This window comes from Oncorhynchus nerka, linkage group LG6 (assembly GCF_034236695.1).
Source record: "Oncorhynchus nerka isolate Pitt River linkage group LG6, Oner_Uvic_2.0, whole genome shotgun sequence".
NCBI classification, from domain to species: domain Eukaryota; kingdom Metazoa; phylum Chordata; class Actinopteri; order Salmoniformes; family Salmonidae; genus Oncorhynchus; species Oncorhynchus nerka.
Genome location: NC_088401.1, coordinates 25,535,877 through 25,558,793, shown reverse-complemented (window position 1 = coordinate 25,558,793; position 22,917 = coordinate 25,535,877). Strand labels below are relative to the sequence as shown.

Genomic DNA, 22,917 nt, shown 5'->3' with positions numbered 1-22,917 from the left:
TTTAATAAATTAGCAAAACATTCAAAAAACTTGTCATGAACATTTTGCAGAATCAAGTAAACCACCTATAGGCTGTGATTTAAAAGAATCCAGTATGCCTCTAGGGTCAAAATGGTACCAGTCTGTAGTTTGATGGTTACATTATTCATGAAACCACACAAATCCTTAATGTTAGGCCAAAGAAATATGATATTACTCTTGGGTGTGGGTAAGTGTTTCCATTTCTTTAATAAATAATGGTGAATTCCATTCTTCCAAAATCTAGTCTAAACTTCCTGTCTGAATAGAATCAAGCAATACACAGAGGGGCTATTTAACTTGACTTTATTCTTTATTCTGCTCATGTTACATGGAGAATAGAGAAACAACTAAAGCACTACAGTCAGGAGATTTTCAGAAAGGTCCATCCGAGAGCTTCACTCTTCATCATGTCCTTTCTGTAACACAAGATGGATGAAGGTTAAAAATGTAATAAACTACTGTAAACACTAAAAACATTCTTACAATATTCTGTGCATCGTCAGACATATGAACCTTTGGGGCTCATTGTTTGAGTGAATAGAATACACTATAAACATCATGAATAACACTAACTGTGTCTACTAGTAAATTAAAGATTTCACTAAATATTGCAATAAATCCATCACATTGTAAGTGACAATACGTGATTATTGATTTATTTGCAGATTGTGATAACACTGAATAGTGAACCTTTATCTTTTCTTACAGGGCTACATTAATCAGGTCAGTTGGCCGGCTTTCTGTGGCATATTGTGCTATATTAAAGAAACAATCTCTGAATTGGAAAGAAACGTGGTAGGGAAAGTAATTTCTTATAAATTTCACCAGGAGATATCATGGGTATAATGTTACTTGGCTAGTTAGCTACTAGCTAGCAACACTTGGGCTAGCTATTGTTTGCTTAATAGCTAGCTAACCTTGTGTTCACAGAATATTTGGCAGAACGGGTCCAGCTATATTGTAGCATTTCACCAGAAATATCATAATTTGATTATTAGCTAGTTAGCTAGCTAGTTAGCTGTCTGCAGCATCAATTGATGTCTAGCTAGCTAACTTTCTAGCGAACTAGCTAGTTTACTTCTTGGGGAACGATCATACTGCTTAGTGCATTAGCTAGCCAACATTCATTATACATGACTTGTGTTATCCATCAATTTCTTATTAACTCAAAAATGTAGCTAGCTAGTTAGCTAACTAGTATAAGTTATTTGAATGACAGCCTCATCACATTTATTGGGAATTTACTGACTGGCTATAGCTAGCTAACTAGTCACATATCTCATTATCTGCATATGAGTGATCATTATTGACATAAATGTTTAATCCCCATATATATGAGTGTCGTCTCACGTCATGTCAGTATAATTTCTTTAATTTCTGATCCAGAAAAGCACTCACAAAGCCACACCTGTAGCATGTGTTGCTTGAAGTAAAACATTGTTGTTTTCTTTAAGCTTTGAAATGATGTCTTCCTTGCATTCTATGGCCAGAAAATGACATCTTCAACAAAAAGTAGAAATGACAGCCAAAATGTAATGATAGACAAAAATGCTGTTGTGGATTATTTAATGAAGCCTACATGAGCATTATTATTAAGTGTTGTGTTTTTTTATGGAGACCTTTACCTTTAATCAATTAAATATGCAAAGTACTTCATTTTATATTGATATGTAGATTGTCTGTCACAGGTGTTGCTGCAATCCATATCACTTTCGTTTACAATGTTTTGATTAATGAAAAGTTGTTCTTCACTAACTTTATTTTCGCAGAAGAGTAGCCCCTGTGTAGGCATAATTTGGCATAATAAGTAATTGTCTGCAATTAAATATGATAACAAAATCCTTGTACTACCAGGATATTCTAGTCTAATCATATTTGTTTAGTTGTTATATGACAATACTCAGTTGAACTTTTTACTATATAGATTTAGATGTTCTTGATGTTACTTCTTTCGGGCGGGAGTAGTGAACACAGACAATGACCATTTCCGATGTCTAGTATCAAGCTGGCTTGGTGCCGTAACATCATAATATCAGCTAGTCTGCTAGTTTATTCCGGAGTTCCTTTCGTTGCAGCCACGGTTATCACAGAGCTCAGTGTAATCTCCCGAAGTATCGTTTTGATGAAACCAGTGCTAACACAGTGGTACCTGAGAAGTTCCGCTTCTTAGTTGCAATCAACCCTTTAAACTTACAAAACAATTGAGGTTGGGTCTGTCATCATACATGGTATAAGGGAGTTTGCAAATTATAACCAATGTAATTATGTTGATTGAAATAACTGACCTGGGAGTCTTGGCCTCACTCGTCATCCTTTCCTTTCTGACAGAGAGGATAGATAAATAATGAGAACACTGTTTTCTGGTTGATATTTTACAATGGGGAACTTCAACAGGTATGTATAGTTACTTAGTAACAATTTACGCATTTATTACTTATTTTTTCGTCAGGAATAAATGAGTGAATATCGAGAATTGAAATGACCATTAAATAGAATCTCAGATACGAGACGTTAAAACTATTTAAGGTTGAGACTTTTGTCATGGGAAACTGCAAAATTATAACCTATACAACACTGTACATTGACAGCAAATTCACTGACCTTGGATCCGGCATCACGACTCTTGGCTCTCATCTTGTTGACCTGAGACTCAGCAATATCAGCCCTCTCTTCTGCCTCATCCAGTTCATGCTGAATCTTACGGAACTTGCCCAAATTGGCATTGGCTTGTTCCTCCTGTGAAAAATGTTTAATATGATTTAAGTTTCCAGCAAACACAACAATTTGAGACTTAGAGATGCATCAGTTGGACGATGGAAGGTTTTCTACTTACAGCCTCCTCTGAAGTTCTCTTGTAGGATTTGACCTTAAGCTGCAGTTTGTCCACCAGGTCCTGCAGACATTTACATTACATTTACATTTAAGTCATTTAGCAGACACTCTTATCCAGAGCGACTTACAAATTGGTGCTTTCACCTTATGACATCCAGTGGAACAGCCACTTTACAATAGTGCATCTAGGTCTTTTAAGGGGGGGGGGGTGAGAAGGATTACTTTATCCTATCCTAGGTATTCCTTAAAGAGGTGGGGTTTCAGGTGTCTCCGGAAGGTGGTGATTGACTCCGCTGTCCTGGCGTCGTGTGGGAGTTTGTTCCACCATTGGGGGGCCAGAGCAGACGGCTCAAATTCTTACGGTCTTCCTCAGTCTGCACCCAAAAAGAATGATTTTTCTTGTTGTCATACTGAATACTGAATACAGTAAACATTTTACATTTGATTCTGAACATGTTAATAGTGCACTTTCAACTTGAACTTTGTGATGTACCTGGTAGGTGAGTTCTTTGATGCGTCTCTCGTATTTACGGACTCCTTTTACAGAATCACTGCTCCTCTTTTGCTCCAGTTCCACTTCAGTCTCTAGCTCTCTCACCTAGAAAGATATTAACGCACCATTTCCCATTACTTTGTTAGTTACCACTACTTTTAATATTGCAGCTAGGAATATTACTGGAGATATGACATGTGACATTGAATTAATAGAAGAGAATGTAGCTTAGACACTTACTCTGGCCTCCAGCTTCTGGATCTGCTTCTTGCCACCCTTCATGGCGATTTGTTCAGCTTCATCCAGGCGGTGCTGCAGGTCCTTGATGGTCTGCTCCATGTTCTTTTTCATGCGCTCCAGGTGAGCACTGGTGTCCTGCTCCTTCTTCAGCTCTTCTGCCATCATGGCAGCATCAGTAATGGCCTTCTTGGCTTTTTCCTCAGCATTTCTACACTCCTGCACAGCCTCCTCCATTTCATTTTGAAGCTGGGATGTGTCGCCCTCTAGCTTCTTCTTCTGGCTCAGTAAGCTGGTGTTCTACGCATATATTTGAAATGTTGTTTGTATATTACCTCTACGTACATCAAGTAGCAGATATTTAAGGAGAACCCTAATTGTTCTATATTACTGTCTTACCTGTGAGTGCAGCAGCTGAACTCTCTCACTAACATCCAGCAGTTCCTGCTCAGCCAGTTTGCGGCCTCTCTCAGTCTGCTCCACCAGGGCTCTCAGCTCATCCAGTTCAGCCTGAATCAGGTTGTTCCGTCTCTCCACAATGGCAATGTTCTCCTTCAGGTCATCACTGACACGAAGAGCATCATCCAGCTGCATTTGAGAATCCTGTAGAAAGAATCAATGATTTTACTAGTTTTATTTTGTTACACAGTGTGGCTTGGCTTTTTCTGAATGCACAAGCAATGTTTTTAATTCAGTGGTGTGGAAGTAATACCTTCAGATGGGAATGGAGACCCTTAAGTTGCTTCTGGGCCTCGGATGCCTGCCTGTTTGCCTGGCTGAGCTGGATCTCCATCTCATTGAGATCTCCCTCCATCTTCTTCTTCAGCCTGAGAGCTTCATTCCTGCTGCGAGTCTCTGACTCCAGGGAGCTTTGCAGGGTATCCACAACTCTCTGCTGGTTCCTCTTATTCATCTCCATTTCCTCATCCTTCTCTACCAGCTTCCGTTCAATGTCAGCTTTCACCTGATTGAACTCCAGCTGAGCTCTCATGATCTTGCCCTCCTCATGCTCTAGGGAGCCCTATGAGAACACAGCCACCCATAGTTTGTAAAATGTAGTTCTGGTACTTTCACTGCCAGTAAATATTTTCTAATCTCACCTCAGCTTCCTCTAGAGCAGACTGTATCTCAGCCTTCTCCTGCTCCAGCTGTTTACGGATCTTTTCCAGCTCATGGATGCTCTTTCCTCCCTCACCAAGCTGCTCCGTCAGGTCAGAAATTTCCTCTGTGGAAAATATAATTGTACATCAAAAAAAATGTGTGATCTGATCTCTATAGCATATCTATCTGATCTCTATCTGATCTCTATAGCATATCGATCTTCAATTGACTAAGTTATATAACCCAATGATTCTTATGCTCTGACCTTGGAGGTTCTTATTCTCCCTCTTCATGGTCTCCAGATGATCCAGAGACTCCTCATAAGAGTTCTTGAGTTTGAAGAGCTCAGTGCTGAGAGATCTAGCCTCTTTCTGGGAGCTCTCCAGCTCAGTCTGAGACTCCTCAAACTTCTGCTTCCACTCAGCTAGGACCTGAAAATCATACATGTATTTTAGGTAGTTTGAATACAGTGTATGATTAAGATGAGATGTGCTTATTGTCCATTAACTTACAAAGAATAGAAATGTGTCTTTGTGCTCAAAACGCAACCCCCCGAGACACACAGGCGTTGGAAGCTATGGGTCAGCCACAGTGCAGTGCCCCTGGAGCAATTATTGGGGGTTAAGTACCTTGCTCCAGGGCACAACGGCAGGCGGTGTAGAAATGTAGGATGACCCTCCGGTTGCCGGCTAACTCCGCACCAGGTTTTCTTGTCTGATGGTGTTGGCCCACTTCTCGAATCACTAGGCTACCCCTATCATGTATAATAATGAAGCCTAATAGGACTTGTGTATTCCATATGTTTATTTCTTACCTTGTCAAAGTTCCTTTGCTTCTTGTCCAAAGAGGCAGCAGCTGCATTGGATCTCTCCACATCCACCATGAGATCTTCAATCTCATTCTGGAGTCTGTGTTTAGTCTTCTCTAGGGATGAACATTTAGCATTTACAGCTTCCACAGCTTCCTCTGCATCCTGCAAACGCTGAGCCAGTTTCTTCCTAGATTGGCATAGTTGAGAAACACATTTCAGCTGCCTTTTTTCTGTCTGGAAGTACAGTATAATGGTTGTTTAACACGTAATCAATGTATTATATATTGATCATGTACAGTAGATTTGTGTATCGCTTTTTCAGCCAAGGTTCAATAGCCTGAAAAGTAAGAAAACATCCTTACTTTGCATCCTCAAGCTCTTCAGTCTTCTGGATGGCATCAGTTTCATACTTGGTTCTCCACTGAGCCACCTCAGCATTAGCCTTGGACATGCCACGCTGCAGCTCAGCCTTGGCCTCCTGTTCCTCCTCATACTGCTCCCTCAACAGATCTGAGTCATGGCGAGCAGACTGCACTGCATGGGCAAGTGCGTTCTTGGCCTGGTAAGGAAATTTATAAAAGGATCTGTAATTATGCCTGATGATGAATGTAGTTAGATAAGAGACACTGCATTCTTTGTATAAATACCTTGACTTCCTCCTCCAGTTGTCTCTTGAGGTCTTCAATCTGCTGAACATTGGACTGTTTACCTCTGGTCAGTTGAGAGACCAGAGAGTCCTTCTCCTCCAACTGTCTGGCAAATTCACCTGTTTTCATGATATTCAAATTATTAAAAATTATATTACTAATTGTGGTAATTCATTTTGTCTGTTTATATGCATGTCCAGGTTTTTAGTTAATATACCATTCTCAGTTTGAAGCTTTGCTTTCTGCATTGTGAAATCATTGATGGATCGCTGTCCTTCCTCAGCTTTCGTCCTGTATTCACTCATCTGGTCCTCTAGAGTGCGGCACATTTTCTCCAAGTTTGTCTGAAAACATTAGTTTTTTAGATAACACAGCACAACCTTCAAAGATTGTATCTACTAACCTAATGGCATGTGCAGTTCCATTTGCTATATCTATCTGATCTCAGAAAGGTATTGTATTTTGTTATTATGAATCCACTGACCTTAGCCTTGACAATCTGCTCCATGTTAGAGACCACATCATCCAGCTCCAGCCTGAGCTCACTCTTCTCTTTCTCCAGCTTCTGCTTCACTCTCTGAAGGTTGTCAATCTGCTCTCCCAGGTCAGCTACACTGTCAGCATTTTTCTTCCTCAGAGTGGCAGCTGTAGCCTCATGCTGCAGGGTAGCCTCTTCAAGGTCTCTGCGCACCTTCTGGAACTCAGCCTCCCTCTTCTTGTTCATCTCAATCTGGGCAGCAGTGGCTCCACCAGCCTCCTCCAGCCTCTCACTGATCTCTTCTAGCTCTCTGGACAAGTCTGCCCTCTGTTTCTCCACCTTGGCACGGGCAGCTCTTTCAGCCTCCAGCTCTTCCTCTAATTCTTCAATGCGGGCCTGAAGTGGTAGGATTTCAAATGTTCTGGTAAGATGAGAACATAAGCATATGTAACAGAAAGATTCCCTTTTCAACAATGCCATTGAAATACCTGCAGCTCCTTCAGTTTCTTCTGAAGCTGGGCACTAAAAGCCTGCTCATCCTCAATCTTGCTGTTGAGTTGGCTCATCTCAAAGTCCTTCCTGATAAGTAAATAACACATTTGAGCACTTTCTGTAAAATAACTATTCATGATATTTTGTGGTTTTGTGGGATCTTACTTCTTCATTCTCTCCTCCATCTGCTGCTTGTCATTCTCCAGGTCCATTAGGCTCTCCTGGGTCAACTTCAAGTCTCCTTCCAGCTTTCTCTTGGCTCTCTCAAGGTCCATTCTCACCTTCTTCTCTTGCTCCAGAGACCCTTCAAGCTAATAAAGGATATATTAAACAACATTCATAGTAAGCAATTTACTGTAGCGTATTTTTAGGATATTACTAATTTTGTTGTACTTTTTGTGAATTACTATTTGATACTCACATCATCAACTTGCTGTTCCAGTTTGGCTTTGGCCTTGGTCAGCGTGTTGACTTTGTCCTCCTCACTCTGCAGGTCATCCAGCGTTTGTTGATGAGCCTCTTGCAGAGCCTTCTTCTCCTTGGTCAGCTTGGCAATGATTTCGTCCAGTAAGGTTTTTAACCTTCGGAAACAGAACAGTGTCATTACATTTTTATCCAAACCACTTAATTGGAATTTTAACATCACAAGAATAAAGATAAACCATTACCTTGTTCTCTGTGGCATGCTTTTCCTTCTCCACTTTAGCCAGAGTGAGCTCCAGATCATCAATGTCCTTCTTGAGTTCTGAGCACTCATCCTCCAGCTTCCTCTTCTTAGCAGTTAGCTCTGAATTCATCTCCTCCTCATCCTCCAGTCTTTCTGTCAGCTCTTTGGCTTTGGCCTCAAGCTGGATTTTGCTCTTGATCAGACCTTCACATCTCTCTTCAGCATCACCAATAGTGTCTTCTTGCTGTCAATGTGTCAATATAGAAGTATTTGAAGTATTTGAAGTTTGTTTGGTGGCATAATATTTGGACAGTACAAATAATCAACAAATGCTCCACTGATTGTTTGTATTTAGCAAATCATGTGGCTCCTCTCTCTGTTTTTCCATTTCTCTAGTTAGCTAAAAGCTCATTTTGACAAAGGCCATTTTGACAAAGGATGTGAATGCAACAACTGTAGTGCAGTTAAAGTTACTCACAGTTTGGACAGTGAGCTGCAGGTCGTTCTTCTCTTGGAGAAGGGACACCATCTTCTCTTCCAGCTCCTTTTTACGGGCTTCACTTTTAGCATAAGCCTCTTTAAGCTTCAGGAATTCTTCCTTCATGTTGGCCATCTCCTTCTCAGTCTCTGCTGACTTCAGCAGAGGTTTGATCTTGAAGTACATCTTCATCCAGGGCCAATTCTTGACACCCATGAAGGCACGAATGTTCCATTGGATCACAAGCAAGGCATCCCTGTGAAATTGAATATAATTATACAGCCTTTTCTTCCTCCACCATATTGTCTGCAGAAGTTGTATCTATTCTTATTCCAACCTGCGGTCAACAATTTTCTGGAACTCAATTCTGGCAAGTAGACCACGTGATCTGGCCTGGAAGCCAGTGATGATAAGAGCGAGACGATCGTCTCTCATCTCCTCAAGAGTACCCAGGAGACCAGCCTTGAAGAACACCTAAAGATACACAAGTTCATAATGTAGTGCTTGTATCGTCTTGTATTTGGCAGGATTGTATTTTGATGCCAGTTGAGCATAAATACCTTGAATGTGTTATCCCCAGATTTACAAAACGTGGTAGTTCTATTTAGATTGCTGATTTCATGCCAATTTTTACAAAAATGACACAAATTGACCACAATTTGGCCCTGTAATGAGCTAATTATATTTGGCCACGGCTTGGATCCATAGGTAACGCCCCGTTTGGCCCCCATCCTGCCACCATCCTGCCTCCCTGGATCCCGCCTGAAAGATCAGTATCATGTTCTGTTTCTTTACCTTCAGGCCTACATTTTTGTTGTCCCTCTCCCTTCACATTTCTCACTGTCAATTGTGAATGATAATTATTCAAGTTTTACCTGTGAAACGTCTTTGCAAAAACTGCATGCCTTTCATTTGATCTTAATCAGTTTCATGGGAATATGCATTTAGATCATCTAGTTGTGTAGATTGAGCGAGTTTTATAGCAGATGGTGTTAACAACCTGTGGCATACCTGTGTTTTGTTTCAACTAAAGTACATATTTTGCTTAATGGCGTGCACTGTTGAGTTCTGGCCACATGAGACAAAAATGCAACTATTCGCACAATCCTCCTAAAATCTCATAAGAAATTAAGTGCTGTTTTTTTCTTACAGTAACATTATACAATGCTATTATAGTCTGTTCTGTTATGTACAATACTGTCATTGGGATATTGCAGACATTGATTCAGCTTTGATCTAACTTTATTAAACAAGAAACCAGAGCAGCCTGTTCTCTACGAGTAGAGCAGAGACTGTGCGTGAGTAGAGAATCCCACACATTCGCAGAAGCTTTGGGACCTTTAACCTGGGAAGAGGGGTCCAGAGAAGTCAGATCCCCAGCCACTCTGTGGATTTTAGAACTTCAATCCCAGCATGCTGACCAAGAGTTACACAATTTGGCAAGGTCTTTAAAAACATGTACAAAAACAGTATGGCCACAATGCTTTTAATTGCTTATAAGTAGCTACTTTAGATCTGGATCTACCACATGGTGGCACTACACCAAAGATACACTGAGTATAACAAACATTAGGAACACCTTCATAATAATGACTTGCACCCCCCCCTTTCCAAAGGGATGCTGGCCCATGTTGACTGTCAAATTGGCTAGATGTCTTTGGGTGGTGGAACATTCTTAATACACATGGGAAACTGTTAACCATGAAAAACCCAGCACTGTTGTAGTTCTTGAAACAAACTGGTGTGCCAAGCACCTACTATCATACCCCATTCAAAGGCACTTCCATTTTTGTTTTTCCCATTCACCCTCTGAATGGCACACGTACACAATCCATGTCTCAATTCTCTTAAAGCTTAAAAATCATCCTTTAACCTGTCTCCTCCCCTTTATCTGCACTGATTAAAGTGGATTTAACAAGTGACATCAATAAGGGATCATAGCTTTCACCGGGATTCACCTGGTCAGTCTGTCATGGAAAGAGCAGGTCCTCGACTTGACCCATTTGTTCTTAATGTTTTGTATAGTCTGTTTTTATCTAGACTAGACACATTTTCCCTAGACACAGATGACATGAGGTAAGCATGATCAGTGGTATATCAGCACTTATTTCAAAGGGCATTGCTCAGGTTACCATGATAGTGGTGTATTGGTAATATTGCTGCTATTTTCCCATCCTGGTACAACAGGTTGCTTTTTTATTGCTTTTCATCTATTTAGAGAACTTACCTTAGTGTGTCCTAGTCTGTACTGGGTGTGGTCAATATCCAAAGAGCCCAACAGTTTTTCAGCTGCCTTCATGTTGTCCATGAACTGACCCTCAGGGATAGCATTTGGATTGAGGATGCGGTATCTGAATTTAAATCAGAAAGAAATTATCTTAAAAAAGGAAACATTTGAATAGTTAAACGATTTTTTTTTTTTTTGAAAGAAAATTAATGGTTATTTTTACCTTTGTTTGAAGTCAGCATACAGGATTCTGTTGGGGAAGCCCTTTCTGCAGATCCTGATGCCTTCCAGCACACCGTTACAGCGCAGCTGGTGCATGACCAGAGGATTCTCCATGGCCCCAGGAGTCTTGGTCTCGTTGGGGATGATGCAACGCACAAAGTGGGGGTGAGTAGACCTCAAGTTGGTCATGAGTTTACCCAAGTTCTCCTGTCAGTATGACAAATGTAGAATTTTCCATCAGTGAAAGAGTCTCCAAGTACCTTACAGGTCACAATGGCATTTAATGTGCTAACATGCCAATCCACAACATACTGGCATCTCAAATATAGCGCAAATATAATACATTTGTTAATATTCTGACATGTGAAAACATCATACATATATTGAGTTAAGCTCAGATTTACCCTGTGCAATGCAGACACAGTCTGGAAGGAAGAGCCTTTCTTCTTTTTTCCTCCAGCCGCTTTTTCTTCAGGTGCTGTATGATAATGAAATAATTATTTAAATATACTATTATGACCACAATATTGTATATTTGTAATTATGTTAGTGGTTTGTAGTCTTTGCAGATATAAACACATAGTACCTCCTTCTGCACCAGAATAGTTCACAAAGAGGTTGGCTAGGAACTTAAGACTTGACTTCTGGAACAGTCCAACCACAGTCTCATTCAAGGGGTCCTTGTTCTTCACCAGCCAGTTACCAATGTTGTAGTCAACAATGCCAGCATAGTGAACCAAGGAGAAATGGGCCTCTGGTCTACCCTTAACAATCCTAGGCTTCTGGAAACATGCATTTTTGCCCAGATGGGTGTCATACAGCTTAGCTTTGAATGTAGAATCACTGGCCTTGGGGAACATGCACTCCTCTTCAAGGATGGACATGATACCCATGGGCTAGTGGAAGGAATGAATGAAAATTAATTAATTTTAAGGGAAAAGCAGAGTGAATAAATATCAGAATAATTTGTAATGGAAGGACATTTATTAAGATGTACCTTGTAATGTTTGAAATCTCAAAGATTACTCAGGTCATATCATATAAACTACTGCACAACTGAAGATACCAACCCTTTCAATGAGGTCAATGCAGGCAGCCAAGTCCATGCCAAAGTCAATGAACTCCCAGACGATGCCCTCTTTCTTATACTCTTCCTGCTCCAGCACAAACATGTGGTGGTTGAAGAACTGCTGCAGCTTCTCATTAGTGAAGTTGATGCACAGCTGCTCAAAGGTGTTGAACTGAAATAGAAGTTCACAGTTACTTTATTTTGTCAGCTGTAATGTTCTAGATTCCATTTTTATCAAATTTACATCAAACACTCACATCAAAGATCTCAAAGCCAGCAATGTCCAGCACACCAATGTAGTGCTGGCGAGCGTTCTTAGTGTCCAGAGTAAGGTTGATTCTTATCACCATCCAGAGGAACATGTTCTCGTAAACTTTCTTTGACAGTGCACCAATAGAGTAGTACACCTACAAAATATTTAGAAAATAAATTACTAAAACATAGCCTCAACATAAACGTGGGAATTACAGGTAGGAAAATATTAGCAACCCTATACAGAAGTGTTAGCTCCTTGAAATGTAAAACTATTTTGAGACTCACCTGGTCGACATTCTGACCTTTGGTGACCCACTCATTTCCTACTTTGACCCTTGGATGACACAGCCCCTTGACTAGGTCAGCAGAGTTCAGGCCCATCAGATATGCAGCTTTGTCAATATCTGGAATGTCAAAGTTGTATGATTAGAAGAGGCACACTAACTGCATTTTGATGTTCAGATACTACTTTATAATGAACTGAGAGGTTTTAAATCCTCAGCACTCACCCTCAGTGCCATCTGCCTCTGCTTGCTCCTCCCGCTGCTTATTCTTGAACTTCATGTTGCCGTAGTGCATGATGGCACCAGTCAGCTTATAAATGCCATTCTTCTCCTCTTGGGAGAAGCCCAGCACATCAAAGGCATCCTAGTTCCAAAAATGCCATTGTTTTGTACTGGAGAAAGAGTTGGATACAAGTGGGAAATGATCGTATGTACAGTATGTACATATTCTACTCACATCAGTAGCCATTAGCTCATCTGCATCATTAATGGAAGTTACAGCAATCTCTCCTTGGGAGATGAAGGCATAGTCATAGGGATTGCTGGTGATGAGTAGCATCTCTGAAAATAATTGAACAGCACAGTTTAATTTGTGTTTGGGCTGTGGTATAGGTCAAAACAAGATACACTCAGTATTAGGATTGGGGTCAATTCTAAAATTGGCATTGTGTTATATTATAAATAGACAGGACGGCAAATTAGTCCTAATCAAGTTTCGAAAAACTGCAGCTGGAGATTGATTTTTGTGCATCCAATTTCAGTGTTGCGTACTTGCATGGAATTTAAATCATTTTAACTTTCTTATGAAAAAAGGAAAAGTCACAACATAAATCACGCTACATTGTGCTGAGTGTTTTTCGCTGGGGGATCGGGGTAGCACACTCTCTGGGCTCGCTGCACCATAAGAATTTAATTGGATTTCATCAGAAATTTTCCGTTTAATCCTGAATTGACATCAACCCTACTCAGTTTGATGATTCAATACTCACCCAGCAGTTCTGGTTTCTTTTGGGACAGGATCTGGTAGAAGATGTGATAGTCTCTCTCAGCCTTGAGCTGGAAAGTGACACGTGACTTCTCCAGAAGATCTGATCAGTATGGAAAAGTGCTTTTGGTATTAATGTGTTTCCTGTCAAAGAGATCTGTTCAAGCCTGGGCAAATTGAGTGTTGTACTCACAAGTCTCAATGTCAGCAGACGAAAGCTTCCCACTGACTCCAAAATGAATGCGGATGAATTTACCCTGTAAATTATTGTAATAGCATAAATGAATGAGCACACGAGAGCTGGATTCAAGTAGTATTTGTTTTATTTTTGAATACCTTAAGTGCGCATGATTGAGTTTGCATGGTGTAATGGAACTGATGGAATAGTCCTACAAGTTTAAATTCCACCTATCTGGTTCTCAATCAAACACTGAAAGTATTTGAAATAAAACGAATACTTTTTAACCCAGGTCTGGTGCACAGACAGACCCAAAAGGGAAGATTAACTAACGTCATGAGCTAATGGTTATACAATTCAAATCAAGAGGATAAAATTTGAATGATATTTGACAAACAAACAAGACCAAACTTACGAATCGTGAGGAGTTGTCATTCCTGATGGTCTTGGCATTACCAAAAGCCTCCAGAGCAGGATTGGCCTGGATGATTTGATCCTCCAGGGTCCCCTACAACCCAACAACCACACAGTGTTAAAATGCAGCATTAAAATAAATACTGTACGAACATATATTGGATTTTGTTAACATACTGTATGCCCATCCAGCCATGAAGAATGTTTAATTTAGGATCGATAACAATGAATAGTGTTAACCTTTTTTTCTTCCGCGGCACTTTTCTTTCCACTAACAGCAGCAATGCTGGCGAAATACTGGATGACTCTCTTGGTGTTAACAGTCTTTCCAGCACTGGATTCTCCACTAGGATTTAAAAATACAAATATTGATGTCTCAGAATTTCTCTTAATTTCTAATAGTCTCAAATGGATATAGCCTTTGGTTGATGTACTTACGTGATAAGGACAGACTGATTTTCCCTGTCTGTTGAAAGAGAATTATCAGTAAATGTGACATTATCCAAATATCATTTGATTTATATATTTGAAAAGGAAAAGTTATATTTTACCTGACAACATGTACTGGTAAGCATTATCAGATATGGAGAAGATGTGAGGAGGAGCTTCTGTCCTCTTCTTGCCTCTGTATGCATTGACAACAGACTGATCGTACACTGGCAGCCATTTGTATGGGTTGACAGTGACACAGAACAGCCCTGAGTAGGTCTGTGGAAGACAAGGGGATGCATATTTAGTTTAATTCATTTGAATGAATGATTGATTTAATGGAGATATTAGCAGACAGGTCATTACTTACGTAGATCATCCAGGCTGCATAACGCTCTTTGAGGTTAAACAGCACAGCGGGCTCGTGCAGGAAGGTGAACATCGCCATGTCCTCAATTTTATCAAACTTTGGCGGGTTCTGGGGGTGGACGTCGTCCTCCTTCACAGTAACAGTCTGAAAGATAGGCAAATGAAATTGTTTTGTTTAATTTTAATTTTAAGGTGCAGAGGTGTTCTCATCCTAATTTGAGATTACACAACATTGAATTGTCACAAATCATCCATTTACATGTAATGCCTGATTTATATAAAACATGTTCAAGATCTCAAGTTAGGATTCTTCTTTTTGTTGTCTCTTGTGAGAATCATACTTATAGTAATCTATAAAGCGCATAGAGTTATCCTAGTAGGAAAATTAATTATCTTATGATTTTCTAGGTATCCATTTTCCAGGTCATATTCTTTTAGAAATGCTCTTCAACAGAATATTTACCTTTCCAAACTCCGTATCAGCGGTGACTTTAGCCCCATCTCTGCTGGTGATTGTGGCCTTGACGTATTCTACCTCAGGGTCAGGCACATAGCACTCTCTCTTTATGTCAAAGGGTCTAGTCTGGCATTCCATACGCTCCTTGTCTGACTTACGCAGAAAGGAAGCTGCGGCGCCAAACTCTGCCATCAAACTGTCCCCCATTCTTAAACCTGTGAAGGCAGGAACAGAGCATTGAATACATACAGTGCCTTCAGAAAGCAATCATATCCCTTGACTTATTCCACATATTGTTTTTTTCAGCCGGAAATTGTATAATTGTATAATGTGATATTAGTATTACTGTATGTACAGTGGTGTCCGATATTATTGACACCTTTGATAAAGATGAGCAAAAATGACTGTATGAAATTAAATATTCAGATACTGAGCTATATTGTATGCTCAAAAACATTTGGAAATTATAGATTTTTTATAATACAATTGTAATACAATTGCTCAGGGAAAGAGATTTTATTAAGTAATATTTTTTTCTCTAACAGGTACAGGGTAAAAATGATTGACACCCCTGTTTTCAATACCTTTCAATACATGAGGATAATGCCACTGTGGCCCTTGTTAAGGTCAATGGCATCATGACCTTTACCCAGTACAAGGACATTTTAGGCAAAGACCTGGTTGCCTCTGGCAGGAGGCTGAAACTTGATCGCAAGTGGATCTTCCAACAAGACAATAACCCAAGCTCACATCAACATCCACAAACAAATGGTTAATTGGCCACAAAATCAACATTTTGCAATAGCCATCTCAGTCTTCAGACTTGAAACCTATTGAAAACCTGTGGTTTGAATTGAAGAGGGCAGTCCATAAGCACAGATGAAGGATATCAAGGATCTGGAAGGATTCTGTATGGAGGAATGGTGGAAGATCCTTCCCAATGTGTCCCAACTCGTGATATATTTGACAAAAAGGCTCAGACCCATTATTCTCACAAGGTGGGGTATTGAAAACAGGGGAGTCAATAATTTCGACTCCTTTTTGAGAAAAGTTGTTTTACTTGTTAAACAAAATATATTTCTCTGAGCAATTGTATTAGCATAAAATATTATAATTTCCCGAATTTATTTAGGATACTAAATAGCTCATTATTTGAATGATTTATTTTATACAGTCATTTTTGCTCATCTTTATCTAGAGAGTCAATCATTTTGTACTGTATATGAGTAGTATACTGTACCAGCCATGGCATAATGGTCATGGCAGACCAATAGAACTTTAAAATATAAGCCTAAAAAAAACACGAAGGTCGAGGCAGGACAGCAGTAAACTACCAGATTTAGAGTCATAGATTAATAAGTGTTTATCTGAACAATGCAAAAGTCAGTAAACCAACAGCACATTGGAAATTAACCAAAACATGTGAGATTCAGAGCAGATCAAAGTGACTAGGTCCACTGTGTAGTGATGACACTGACAACACGTAATTACTGTACAGGAAATATGTATTATGCCACATAAACAAGTTGACTAGATTGATGAGTACAGACAAGAAAATTGAATACATCAAATAAATAACATTATTTGTATCTTTATTTTTGCATTAGTATACAAATTTGTCAAGCTGTTATAGTTTTCATGAAACACATTTAAAGACTTCACACAAACCACTAGGAGGCATCTTATAGAACCTTAGAAGATTATGATTCTTACCTGTTGTTGGTCACCCCTTGGATACGTTTGGTGGAAAAGATCTCTACTGAGAATGAAATAGACAAATACAAAGACAAATATCAGTCAACTGACCAGCTATGTGTGGTTATGACTATTGTTAGGTCCTGTAATGATTATCTTTGCCCTCCTCAGCAGACTGCCTCTATATGCTTACCTTCAGGATGTCCGGTGCCTTGTGTCTCCCCCTGGTCTGTCTCCCCCTGGTCTCCGACACTTTTTATAAAGAGTGTTACTCAGCCCTATATGGAGATGGTTCATGTCATGACATAAATTAGACTGATTATTTCAAAAGATCTGTATTTGGGGCTAGAGGTGTATACCTCTTTGACCTATCAGGCTCGTTATAACAACAGGCTATTCCAGGGAGGACAGAGGAGGGGAGAAATTGGCTGCATTGAAAGCCCACTTGATCAGGGGGCGGTTTCAGGCACTGTAGTCATCTAAACATTACAAGCATGTATGTTTGACCAATGAGAATTAATCAAATGATGTATGTAACATGAAATGACAGAAAGTAAGTTAGATCCCAAAATTTGGGAAGTAGAGGTGTGCACCTCAGACCTATCAGACGTGTTGTAACAGCAGGCCATCAATAAGGAGGGAGAAGGGGAGCAAAAACCCAGGGTGCATGTAGAGCATCACCCTTTGCTATAATTCCTTTTTTGTGTCACTTTACCAGATGAGGTGGCTACATGACGACATTATGACATTTCAGAGCCCATTTTAGCACCCTCCTTTATTGGGCAGTTTCAGGCTCCATGGACATCCAACACATACCAATATTGTATGTTTGATCATTGGAAATCCCTTGAATTTAGTAAGGGGGAGTTGATTTTAATGGAGGTTAGTTTTGAGTGTTATGTTCTAGTACATGTTTGGGAACAAACTAGAACGTCTTTGTGTTGTGATTTGCTTAATGTAATTGGATGTCATGAGAAAGTCATCATACATGGTGTGAAATCATTGCAAGACAACTGCAACTGTCAGTTGTTCACCAAGGCAAGGTCACTTTCCTTTCCATTGTCATTAAGAGTCCCAGCTACTGTAAGCATAACCCTAGGCCCCATCTTGTTGACGTGGCATTGTCTCCTTTTTATCCTTGAGGACAAATATAAACCTGTGAAATTGTTATTGGATTCCTTCAACTGACCATGAGGCACTTCAATGTGCTTGAATGTGTGGGCCTCACCATCTGACATTGTAATAGCTGCAGCCTTCTCACATAAATAATTCCAGGCCACAAATGGAAGGGGGGACTCCATTTACCTCATGAGTTGTTAACAAAACTTTCACCCAGACGCGTCATACCTGAGTTGGAAACAGAAGATACTGTTTATTTTACACATAATTCATTCAAAAATATCCAATTTACTATCAGTGCTCCTAAAAAAAGGGTACATGATGTTTATCAGTGTCCAACATGTCAGATACTGGGAACGCTTTCAAAAACAATATGCTATTGAAATCTTGGTGAATAGCCTTTTGTTTTTTCCCCCTTCTATTTATTAGTGTCCTCTGTGTAAAGTTTGCATCAAGTCATTCTTAGTACATTGCATACCCAAAAACATGCGTAGCCCCTGTGTATTTCTCAATTAGACTGAGTGAATATCTGATAAGGTGCTGAGACAAGGGACATGAGGTCTTGGATTTGTAAGTGTCACACTGTTAAAGATCAAGAAGTGTGAAGCTGTTAACAAGGTGATGATGTACTTGTGACATAGCTGGAAATGGTGTTACCTCCTTCAAGACCTGTGCATATGACCCCTGTATAGTATAATGCATTTTGGAGCCCTTTTGACTCTTACAACTTCACACCTTGGTCCTCGCTTCAGCCTTGAGGTTCTGCAATTAGCTTCCACAGCTGAACATACCATCCCCTGCCCTTCAATGACTCGCTAAGGATCCCATTCCCAGCTGCCGTGTGTCGTGCTTGATGTACTTCAACACATGGATTCACCTTAACCTATTCTTCTGTTGTCATTTGTCTCCATATATTGACAGACTGCCAGGCCATCTCTACTGCTCCCCCAGGCTAAGACCATCTCTTCCCTCACCAAGGCACGTGGGTTCCCTGACAGGGGGTGAAAGAAAGATATAGGTTAGTGATGCAGGAGTAGCCTCCACAAATCTTCCTCTGGCAACAGAATCAGCACTGACCAAGGTAAGTCATAATTACATTATCTGTTAGTCCTACTGGACTGTCAGCATGCTGTATTCAATGTGCAGGTGCAGGGATATTATCTTTTAAGAAATTTGTGTGGATATTATTATCATATAGGAAATTCGTGTCATAGTCAGAATACGAAAGACTGAGAAAATAGCCTTGATTTGATAAGACCTCGCTTCAATCTCATTTTTGGTGTAGATCATTTGTTGTGAGTTTCCAGCTGGACTTGGTACGAAGTACAGTTTGCAGCCCAAGAGATCACATCACAGTCTTCCCTATAGTTAACACAGATGAACTATTAGCGTGTTGTTTCTTAATGTATCAGTAGTTAAGTATAACACTTTAAACTCTTGCATATAAAAAAACATGTTACGGTATTTCAGTATTAATGTGGTAACACTTCACAATAAGGGTACATTAAATTAAAATCCCAATTGTGTCAGTTATTGATGTTGAGTGATTCAAAGTTAAGATGCACAAAATGTAAGCAATTAGAAAGACAACAGATAAGGCTAACTGTTTTTTATGCAAATAAAATTGAACTTAATAGTTTTTGTTCCTTTTTCAGCTAGAAAGCCTTGTCTAACGACCAGCCTAAATACCCCCCAAATATGCAACAATTATATTACTCATAGTTACATTTTAATTGGCGTCTTTCCAAAGTCCAATGAAGAAAATGATAGAGAAGAACCAACATTAGCCTATATAATAAGCAGAATACAAGACACAGTTGTGATATTATTACCTAAATATGTGTAGGAGGTGTGAAAATCATACATATGTAGCCTAGTGAATTTAGAATTTAAATCTACATTTTGGGGGTTTCGAACGGAGCAGAAGACATATGTAAATGATATGCTCTAACAGACAATAAAGTTGTTTTCTATTCTAATAAGTGGGGTGTGGCTGTTGCTGTCTCTCAAGTTGTTGGCTTGGGGGTGTAACCTTAACTCTGTCTTGTTTATGCCACATTGTTTCCCTCCCTTTGTCCTTCAGTACAACTATAACCCAGTGAAATTCCTGCTGAGTGCCTTTCTCTCATTGAGATGGACAGCTTGTGAGGTACATTGATTTCTGAGATTAGCTGGTGGTCTATAAAAATGTCTGTTTACTGAAATTTGGTCACACATAAACAAAGCAATTTAAGATCATTACTATAATAATTAGGCCAATGTTCATCCTTGAACAAAAGCATCACTAAAAATAAATGGAGGGAATGTATTAATTATTTTAAGTTTACTGTAACCAATGCATGATTGTCAAGGCCATAGAGAGTAAACATTTCTGAGAAGCATTCACTACGAGAACCAGTTGGTGTGTTTGATTGAAACATAGTTGAGGATGGGAATGTGGATTCTAAGCTTGAGGGCAGGGGGCTACAACAGCAAGCAAATGGTTAAGTTTTAGGTCAGGGGTTAATTGCTGCAACTCAACCTATCTCAAGGAGGAACTGCTCCAAAGTACGTTGTTGAAGCCTCTTCACTGAGGATTGTTGTTGTGTTTTATGTTTGTGTTGTTTTGTATATTATTTAGGGGTTTACCGTGAATCTGTGAAACCTGTTGGTATTCTTATATATTTGTTCCTTGACGTGGTCAAATAACTCAAACATAGACCATGTGTGACTTGATCTAAAATAATGGCACCAATTGGCCTATGGGTGGCGCTGTTACAAGCAGTCTAACTTAAACCTGCATATTTGTCACCCCGTTTGACCTATAAACTTGAAACTTTGTATGTAGGTGAACAAATCTGTCTCAAGGACCCCGTCAGGATAAATTGTCCTACAATGTTTGAAAACCTTTGAAAAACATCTTCTCATAAACCGTAAATCCAAATATCACCAATTTGGTATGGAGGCCCATGGTACATCTCTTAACTTAGTTTGAGAAAATGTAAGGCATTGGTTAAGACATGGCTGATTAATTGATAAATCAGTACATATTTTGTGTCCATTTAAATCCTTTGTAAATCAACTCCACAATGGCCTATCAACTTGAAACATTTTAGGGTAATCAAAGACATGAATTACCATGATGATCCATGTTACATTTGGCATTGATGTCTTTAAAAAAGAGGAAACTATTCACATTTCACTTTTTTGACTGTGTAACGCTAATGCATAAAATAATCATAAATCTTCTTCTCATCGACTAAAAGTCAGAGTCACTACAAATGTGTTCTTTGGACTCATCACAATAGTCCCTAAAGAGTTTGAGGAAAGAACATTGATGCATTCAAATACGTCCACACTACACCAGTAGATGCGTATTAGCACGTACGCTAATATGCTAAAATATGCCAAATTTCTTCTCATGAACCATAGGACCAATTGACAGTAAATGTGGAATGTAGGTCCATGGTACTTGTCTTAAATTAGTTTCAGTGGATATATACTCACTGGAAACTTTAGATGGCTGCACCAGACCAGTTGGTGGCACTACAGATGTCATAGATACTAGAGCAATAATTATTGATCAAGTAGACTATGTCTCAAGTAAATTATGCAGACAAACAATGTGAAATATTATGAAAATAAAGATGACAATTTTTCACCAATCTTAACATGAACTATTAGTTAAATTGACCCCAGAATTGGTATAAAATCAATACATTAAGTAATGAAGTTACTTGGCTTACATTTTTTTTTAAACGATTAACCTGAATTAGAGCCAGACTAGTTACCATAATTTTCTCACATTGCCATTGATAGTTTTTTCTATTGTCTCTTTTTGGTCCATTTAGATGGTTAATGTAGATTGTATACAAAAAAATGTTTTTAAAAAATTCATGTTTTACTGTGACTTGTGGACCTTAAGGTTAAAAACCAAACCAAATTAAGAAAACTTAACAAAAAAACTAAAAAATGTAATTAAATAAAAAATCACTTTTGCCGGTCCTACGCCTGGATAAAGGATGAGGGTTGGAATTATGACATAAAAAAAACAATAATCGGCATTTGTAGTTCTAAACATATTTAGGGTGTTTTTTACTCACTTTTTGTCTCCCCCACGATGTTATTCCTCTCTCCTACAGCATCCATCACAATTACATGCACTTTGCCAATTATGCAAAGTGGGTGATGATGTCATTTAGTGACTTCTAGCGACTTTTAGGACAGCCAATAGCTACTTTGCTTACTGAGGAGTTGGCAACACTGCAACCACGAGACACTTGTGTTCAGTCTGCATGGTCAATGCAGCATTTGCACCAATGTTGATCACAACAATGCTGTTTTCACTTTGCTTCTTAATATAAATCCACAAGCGTTCTATAATGGAAGTGGTGTTGAAGGGCCAGTAGGAGGCACTCTTTCCTCTGGTCTAAAAAGAAATGTCCCAATGCCCCATGGCAGTGATTGGGGACACTGCCCTGTGTAGTGTGCCGTCTTTCGGATGGGACATTAAACGGGTGTCTTGACTCTCTGAGGTCATTAAAGATCCCATGGCACTTATCGTAAGAGTAGGGGTGTTAACCCCGGTGTCCTGGCTAAATTCCCAATCTGGCCCTCGAACCATCACGGTCACCTAATCCTCAGTTTACAATTGGCTCATTCATCCCCCTCCTCTCCCCTGTAACTATTCCCCAGGTCGTTGCTGCAAATGAGAACGTGGTAAAATAACAGATAAATAAAATAAATAATGACACTTATTTTCAATGACAGCGTAGGAACAGTGGGTTAAATGCCTGTTCGGGGGCAGAACGACAGATTTTGTACCTTGTCAGCTCGGGGATTTGAACTTGCAACCATTTCAGTTACTAGTCCAATGCTCTAACCACTAGGCTACCCTGCCGCCACAATGACCTAAAAATAATCCATTTCTTATTAAACCACACAAATCCTTACTTTTGTGCCAACAAAATATGATATT

The 22,917-nt window shown here is 39.5% G+C and overlaps 2 long non-coding RNA genes and 1 pseudogene across 5 annotated transcripts in view; 2 read left to right on the top strand and 1 right to left on the bottom strand.

Moving 5' to 3' along the window:
• LOC135572174 (uncharacterized) overlaps nucleotides 1-10,807 on the top strand; it is a 46,994-nt gene extending 36,187 nt beyond the window's left edge. Inside the window, exon 3 of the long non-coding RNA XR_010464073.1 lies at nucleotides 10,720-10,807. This is a non-coding gene — a long non-coding RNA (uncharacterized LOC135572174). The remainder of the gene's footprint in view (nucleotides 1-10,719) is intronic.
• On the bottom strand, nucleotides 313-17,084 carry LOC115130239 (myosin-7-like; annotated as a pseudogene).
• Nucleotides 17,085-18,829: 1,745 nt separating this feature from the next.
• LOC115130243 (uncharacterized) overlaps nucleotides 18,830-22,917 on the top strand; it is a 44,354-nt gene continuing 40,266 nt past the window's right edge. The window contains exons 1-2 of one of the 4 annotated variants that reach the window (XR_010464070.1): nucleotides 18,830-18,978; nucleotides 20,044-20,109. This is a non-coding gene — a long non-coding RNA (uncharacterized LOC115130243). Of the gene's footprint in view, nucleotides 19,042-20,043; nucleotides 20,110-22,917 lie in introns of all 4 variants that reach the window. The other 3 variants (XR_010464069.1, XR_010464072.1, XR_010464071.1) reach the window with 3 other exon arrangements.